We start from the raw sequence: 6,899 nt of genomic DNA, 5'->3' as shown, positions 1-6,899 counted from the left end.
TGACTGGGATGAGGACCGTAGACTTGACCTACTGCATGGGCAGTTTTCTTCAGCCATGACTGGTGGCGGGTAAACATTGCGGCTCTCACCCGGAATTCTTTACAGATGCCATTTGGTAGGAGAAAATCTCTCTCATACAGGGCGGCACATTCGGAAAGAGCGGAATCGTCGGGTTTTTCGATCTCATTTCGTTCCGAGAACAAACTCTCTCATCTCATCAAGATGGGTCTTCAGCACAGAAGCTCTCCACCGAGCGGTTGTTCGATGATGGGAACGCACCTGGCCCGGAGCCTGATCAGCTTCTTAGCTAGGTCCTGTGTCCTTTGGGCGCTTCTGCACCTTGTCTTGTACTGTACATAACTGTACTTTTTTTGTACGCTTCTACCGAGTTAATGAATAGGCACTGCAATTTCCTCAAAAGAAAACTGGAGAGATATCGGCGCACCTTTGACTCTTCAGCACAAGAGCTCTCCTGAGCACGCAGATGGCCAAGAACGACCGGTCCAAGGACTTCAACGGCCTTCTGAACGACGAAACTGATGACGAGCCGGGCTAAATCCCGTTGTGTTCATGCGTTTTTGTAACCAGACCTTTCCTGGCTACTTCTTATATCCTGTAAATACTCCTGCCCGGCCCTCAAAAGAACACAAAAGGCAAGTTTATGCAAGTGAACAGCGGCCTATGTAACAGAGTACACAAAATCTCCGTCGGTAGCAGCTATTTTGATACTGCTACCACTAACTACATGGACGCGACAGGGTCGAGCAAGGGTCCACATCTCAAAACAGTTCTTGATCTGTATGTGTTCGACTACGTCGGCGCTCGATTGGCTCTATTTTCCTTTACAGATAATATCGTACAGGTCAGGTACTGTTACTCTACAAATAATCAGGCAGGCAGGACCAAACTGCATTTTACCTTGGCCCATTCATCCTTCTCGAGAGATCGGCTCGACGCTTGGCCTCTCTCTCCGCTGTCTGGACATAAAATTCAGCTCCGAGCATGTCGTTTATCTCGACGTGTGATGATAGGCTTGCTTCAGCGGTCTGGATTATCAGTTCGACAGTAAGGGTGAATCCAAGGGCCGAAAGCACGTGCACGGCATTGGCAAGCCGGCATGTGCCTTCTAGTTTCTAGTGGGGTAAAAGCCTCCACTTCCATGCTCAACTTATGTTGATCTTCGTTCGCATTAGTCTCTTCATCCGCCACGACATGCTCGCCGACCCAGATGAATCCATTGCAACCGAGAATCAAATCGGCATCATATTGCTCAAGATGATGGAAATGCTGCTTTCGCCGTTTTACCAAATAGGCAGGTACTGTGAGCAATTGACCCCTCTGAAGCTGCAAAGAAAACTCAAAACAATTCAACAGGTTAGCCGTTGTATATTGCCACAGGAAGCAATGCCGGCTCTGAAAGAGGTGAGACTGTCATAAGTCATAACTCCTGCAATCAGATACAAATCATCAACCTATGAGATATCAGGACTTAACATGTACTCCTATATGAACTAGTTCACCGGGTAATCAACATCTACCAACCTTTTCCTTTTTCGAAAAGTTCAAAATAATGGCAAGAGCCAGCATTGCAAGGGCAGAGCGCTCACAATAATGCATAGAGTTCCTCACAATTGGTTCATCACATACAAAGGCAGCATAACTTAAACTGGTAGAGCACTACCCAATAATAATAGCTGACAAAGAGTTGGTCTCTTATCTACCTTTCCATATTTCTGACTCCTTGGCTGTAGGTCAAGAGATCCATCGTGTTGGATATGATGAACTTCAGCCTGATAATTGGTTTCATTCAAAGTAGCAGCATCAGATTTAAACAGTACTCATCCAGTAAATAAGCAGTAAAGGGTGACAAACTATAAATAAAACATAGTAAAGGACGACAAGCCCAAAAATGTTTCCAATATCATGAACTCCCCTAAGGAAAAACAGTAAAACAAAATGTACTTGAAGGTTGGTGTAACACCCTTACCAATGAACAAACATCCTGGCTACAAAGTGGGACCCGTCTCTGAAATTCTACACACAGAAGTCATACTCGAAAAATACCACTAAATTCTCTACATCATGAGATCCAGTACTAAATACTATGCCATCAGAGCATCACCACTCAACCCCCTAGAAATCGGTGTAATTATCTGACTGGTGTGTTAGCACCTCGTGTATTGGAGTCGTAATGTGTTACATGAACTGCGTGGATGGACATCTGAATTCACCATTGCTATATGTGTTATACTGTTTAATACATGCCCTGGATGTCTCTATAAACAAATGAGACTATTGAAAGTTAAGAGATTATTATTTTCCAGACTTGATGATAATTAGAGTAGTGTGGTAGCACCGTCTAAGGTTGATATCTGGGTCTTACATTTGGATACATGAGTAAACTGAGAGCAAAGGAAAACACAATGTCTAATCATTCTGGGAGTCCTTGCGTATCAGAAGACAAAATGCCTTGATTGCAAACAAAATGCACAGCAAATTTTCCACACTAGAACTCTATGCTGTACCAAAATTAATAATGATGGTAGTTCATTAATCCGATATGCAAAAATTTGAAGAAAACACAACACAATTCGAAGAGAAAGGCTTGCACATTTAGACTTGAGAACTCTGGATACTAGATGAAATCTATCTCGTGTCTTTATTATTGTCAGTTTTGTGCATTATTTGTTGTTATGGTTTTTATTCCTTGGGATTATCATCGAGTTATTATAAAAGTATGGCACAGTATAAGCACGTACACTTTCTGGTCTTATTTGTTTTCAACTTCTGTTAAGACCTTATCACAGGTTGGTTCTACAGTCATCGTGATGCTTCTATACTGGAAAGGGCTGCGGTCTGTTATACTGACTCAAGTCTCACTTATAGAAAGTAAAAAACCTGGAAACCCATGGTAGATGACATGGAACTCCCTTATTACGGTTTGTGTTACCAAGTGCTGCAGTGATGTTGATCCCCAGGGCACAAGTTGGCTTTGTTCTTCCACCTAATAAGGGCCAAACTTGCACCCTCTTTCATTGTTCTGATTTCTCCTCTCCTATATTTGCTTCCCATTGTTTTTTTTATTGCCAACTTCTAGTCCATGCACGCACTTCTGCTCGATCTATTTTCAACCGCCAGTTCCAATGTGCGATTACTTCTATTTCCTGTCTATTAGTTATTCCACAACTACATATATTGGTCACCATATACATCTACCAGTTCCTACTCAGTTCACGAATAATTATGTCCATCCACTCTGTTGCAAGATTTCTTCTACCTTCTATTACTAGCCGAACCCATCTACCAAGCAAGTGAGATATCAGGGCACGCTAGTATCTAAAATTTAATTTGAGACATGCAAGATTGACTGGTGGATAAGTAGTGAGAATGATGGTTCAACCTGATATCAACCGCAAGATGGCAAGAAAAAGCAGAAGAAAAGGTACCCCAGGACATATAAACACATTTGCAGTGAACAGGTGCAGACAAATATGCCAAGCTGGAGTGCTGAACAGCCTATATCATTGTTTATGCATACTTGTAGTTTGGTACGACTCAGAGGATAAATATATAAGCAAATATATATAATCATTTGTAGAGAAGGGGGGAGGAAAGCGATACTCACACAAACAAGGTCATTTTCTTCAAGTATACTCCGCATATTAAGCTCATCAACATCAGTTCTCCGTCTCTAATAGGCGGGTGGAAAAAAATCATTAACCAGAATATTGGTGAAAAATTAACTAGTGCAAGATGTCACATGCTAATGATGATAAGTCATTGATCTCTTTGAAGAAGATGCAACATTTAAATCTCCATTCAAAAATAATATCCAACTTATGCTTCAAGAAAGTAATTGTAGTTTACATAGTTTCCACAAAAGCAGGAAATTGAATAATTTCCTGGTCGCTACTGTACTCTGCATATCTTAGGGGAGACACCGGTACAAGCTACTGTTACGTCAGCTAGAAAGTATGGTTTGAGACATGTTGAATTATCTGTTTGATGTAGTCTAGCATCATTTTTTCTACCAGATTGTACTGCAAGAATATTCCAGTTGTCAGCCCGTTGTCCCACACACGTTTTCAAATCTTACCCTCCATATCCATTATGCACCAGCTGAAAGAATATGCTGATGGTTCTTATTTAACAAAAGAAGACCACACACTTATGGGTGTTACGGGGTAAAGGTGCAACAGCATACCTGGATTCCATCAGGCAAATTCATAGAAGAAAGCATCAAAACAGCACCTTGGCTAAAGTTTGTCTCCAACCTCCAGCGCTTAGAAGCAATCTTGCAGGGGAAAAACACATTTAATTGATACTGGCCAGAATAGAATACATTTTTTGCATCTGAACAAGCAGATAGTGAATGAATCACACTGGTGGCATGACTATAATTAGCCAGATTTACCCATGCCCTCTGATTATTCATACGGGAGTATATCCAAATAGAAGTAAATAACATGAACAATTAGACTCATACAAAATAGTTGAGACTACTAACTATCAAACATACGGAGAACTGATTGTCCAATCCATGTATATACCATGAGGATCTTTTTTCGAGAAAAGGCAAAAGCTTTGTGTTTCTTAAATTAAAAATGTAGAAGAGTTCGAAGTACAAGCCTCAGCAGTGTCTAGAACTACCCAAGTATCACCAGGACTCCAGGAGCTAAGCAACAGAAAATTAATGGACATCCCAAGATTTTTTTTTCGAGAAAATGCAAAGGACTTGCATTTCATTTCATTGAAAAGGAGGGAATTAGGTTACAGGAGCCCTAAGGCGGTCCACGTATATTACAATCAGTGCACGTCCCAAGATGAGGGCAGCACAATTCTAAGCCCAGTTGCCCCAGCCTTTGCCCAAAGGCAGGCCTCCTCCTTAATGTTATGAACTAGTGTGTCAATGGAAGGCCTGGCGTTCTCGAAGACGCAGCTGTTACTGTGCTTCCAAGTCATCCAGGGCACAAGAAGCACGACTGATTGCAGGGCTTTGCGCGATGTCGGAGGCGTGTTTTCCTTGGCGTGCAGCCATCAGTCCATGAGGGTGGGCTCCTGGTTGGGAGTCGGTGCCGGAATGCGCAGCCAGGCTAGGGTCTCATGCCAGGCCTGCCGGGCAAGGGGGCAGTCCAGCAGCAAGTGCCGGATCGTTTCCGGTGTTTGGTCGCAGGATCACCCAAAGCCCAAGAGCTTGAGCCCACGCCCATAACCTTGAATCTTCCTTGATCCTAGTCAATAGTGCTGGAATGCTTGGTCTGGTGTGCTTAAACATGCACTCGTTGCACTCTTTCCAGAGCATCCAGGATATCAAAATGGTCATAGAATCCAGCCCCTTGTGTAGCGGCTTTGGGGTGAAGGTGGGCAGCATGCCACCAGTCGACAACAGTCACCCCCGGCGTTGTGGCTGACAAGATGCTCTTAACCAGGCAAGGACCTCATACTTGGGTTGGTACAATAAACAACAACTATCGCAGTTTGAACCGTGAGCTTTAAGGCAAAAGATAGAGCATCGTCATGGACTGAAATCCATGACATGTTCTATTACGTTCAGGTGTGTAGCACATTCCTAGCAGGAACCATGTTATAGAAATGAGAAGAACACTGAGAGAGTGACACAAAGTGCAGTACCTCACTGACACGGCCAATAATGATATCCCCTTTCTGTGGCTTATACCTGAAAAGGTCCAAGAGAACAAAATGAGCTAAGCCTAGCTAGAAGTCCATCCACTAAATGTTAAGTACATTTGCAACAAGGTTCATTAAAGTAGAATCAAATGGCCCCCATCCAACCACCCTTACTAAGAGAAGGTTTATTTTTACCACCTGTCGGTCAACCATTGGAATTGAGAAACCAATTGATAATCAAACAAACAACTAGTGCCTTCAGGGAACTAGGGTAGAATGCGGAACTCACTACAAATTCGACCCTTTGCCCTTTAAATCAATTAATATAAATATAAAAAATTATAATGAACCCAGATATCTAGAGTTCGATTCGGCACAGATAATAACCACCCTGCTCGAATCCAACACATTGTAATATTTCAGTATGAAACTTCAGTGCGCACTACAATAATCCATTCATTGAGACAAATACAGCATAAGCCAACCGATCAATTCATGCTGCGTAGACCATTGTACTGCTCGGTATGCCATAGTAATGCCAGCACTGCCAGGCAGGGGAACAGAAACCAGTCGAATCGCTGGAAACTGGTAGAGCGGAGAACAGGAGGAAGGCAGGGAGAGAGCACCTTGCGCGGAGCGTCCTCACGCAGACGAGATTTTGGACCCGCTCCACCACGCCGCACACCGTCGCCACAACCTCCCCGTCCTGATCAGACGTGCCATGCCCCCTGCACGCAAAGCAAACGCGCGCGCGCACGCCCGAAAACCCTATCAGTCCATCACGAAACAAGAGCGGGGAAACAGGTGGAAGGGGGATGTGAGGGCGGGCTGTTACCTGAGGATGGTGTCCTCGGGGTTGAAGGGGATGTTGTCCGCGAAGGTGACGGCGGCGGCGGCGGCGGCGGGGGCGAGGGTCTGGAGCTCGTGGAGTGCGGCCTCGAGGCGGACCCTCTGTGTCTGGTTCAGTCGTAGGTGGAGGTCTCCGATCGCCGGGGAGGAGAAGGAGGAAGGGTCGGAGGTTGTCGGCGTTGCCGCTGGTCGACGGCGAAAATTAGTCCTTTTTTATGAGGGGAGGCGAAAATTAGTCATTTTTTTTAAGGGAAAGGCGAAAATTAGTCAAAACCCCAAGATTTTGTTAACCAACCCTGGTCATATGGGCTGTGTTTGTAAGGCCGGTTCGCGGGCACGGATTGTTGGCCCGGCACACTTCACGAATAAAAGGGCCGGGCCGGCCTTCGATCTGCCAGGAAGCACGGCCGATCTCCCGAAAT

At 44.4% G+C, this 6,899-nt stretch overlaps 1 pseudogene; it reads right to left on the bottom strand.

Annotated features, from left to right (window-relative positions):
- Positions 1 to 683: 683 nt before the first annotated feature.
- The window catches only part of LOC119321033, a 26,908-nt pseudogene continuing 20,692 nt past the window's right edge, over positions 684 to 6,899 (bottom strand).

Source organism: Triticum dicoccoides, chromosome 6B (assembly GCF_002162155.2).
Source record: "Triticum dicoccoides isolate Atlit2015 ecotype Zavitan chromosome 6B, WEW_v2.0, whole genome shotgun sequence".
Lineage (NCBI taxonomy): Eukaryota > Viridiplantae > Streptophyta > Magnoliopsida > Poales > Poaceae > Triticum > Triticum dicoccoides.
The sequence above is the reverse complement of the archived record's forward strand: the minus strand, read 5'-3'. Positions and strand labels throughout refer to the sequence as shown.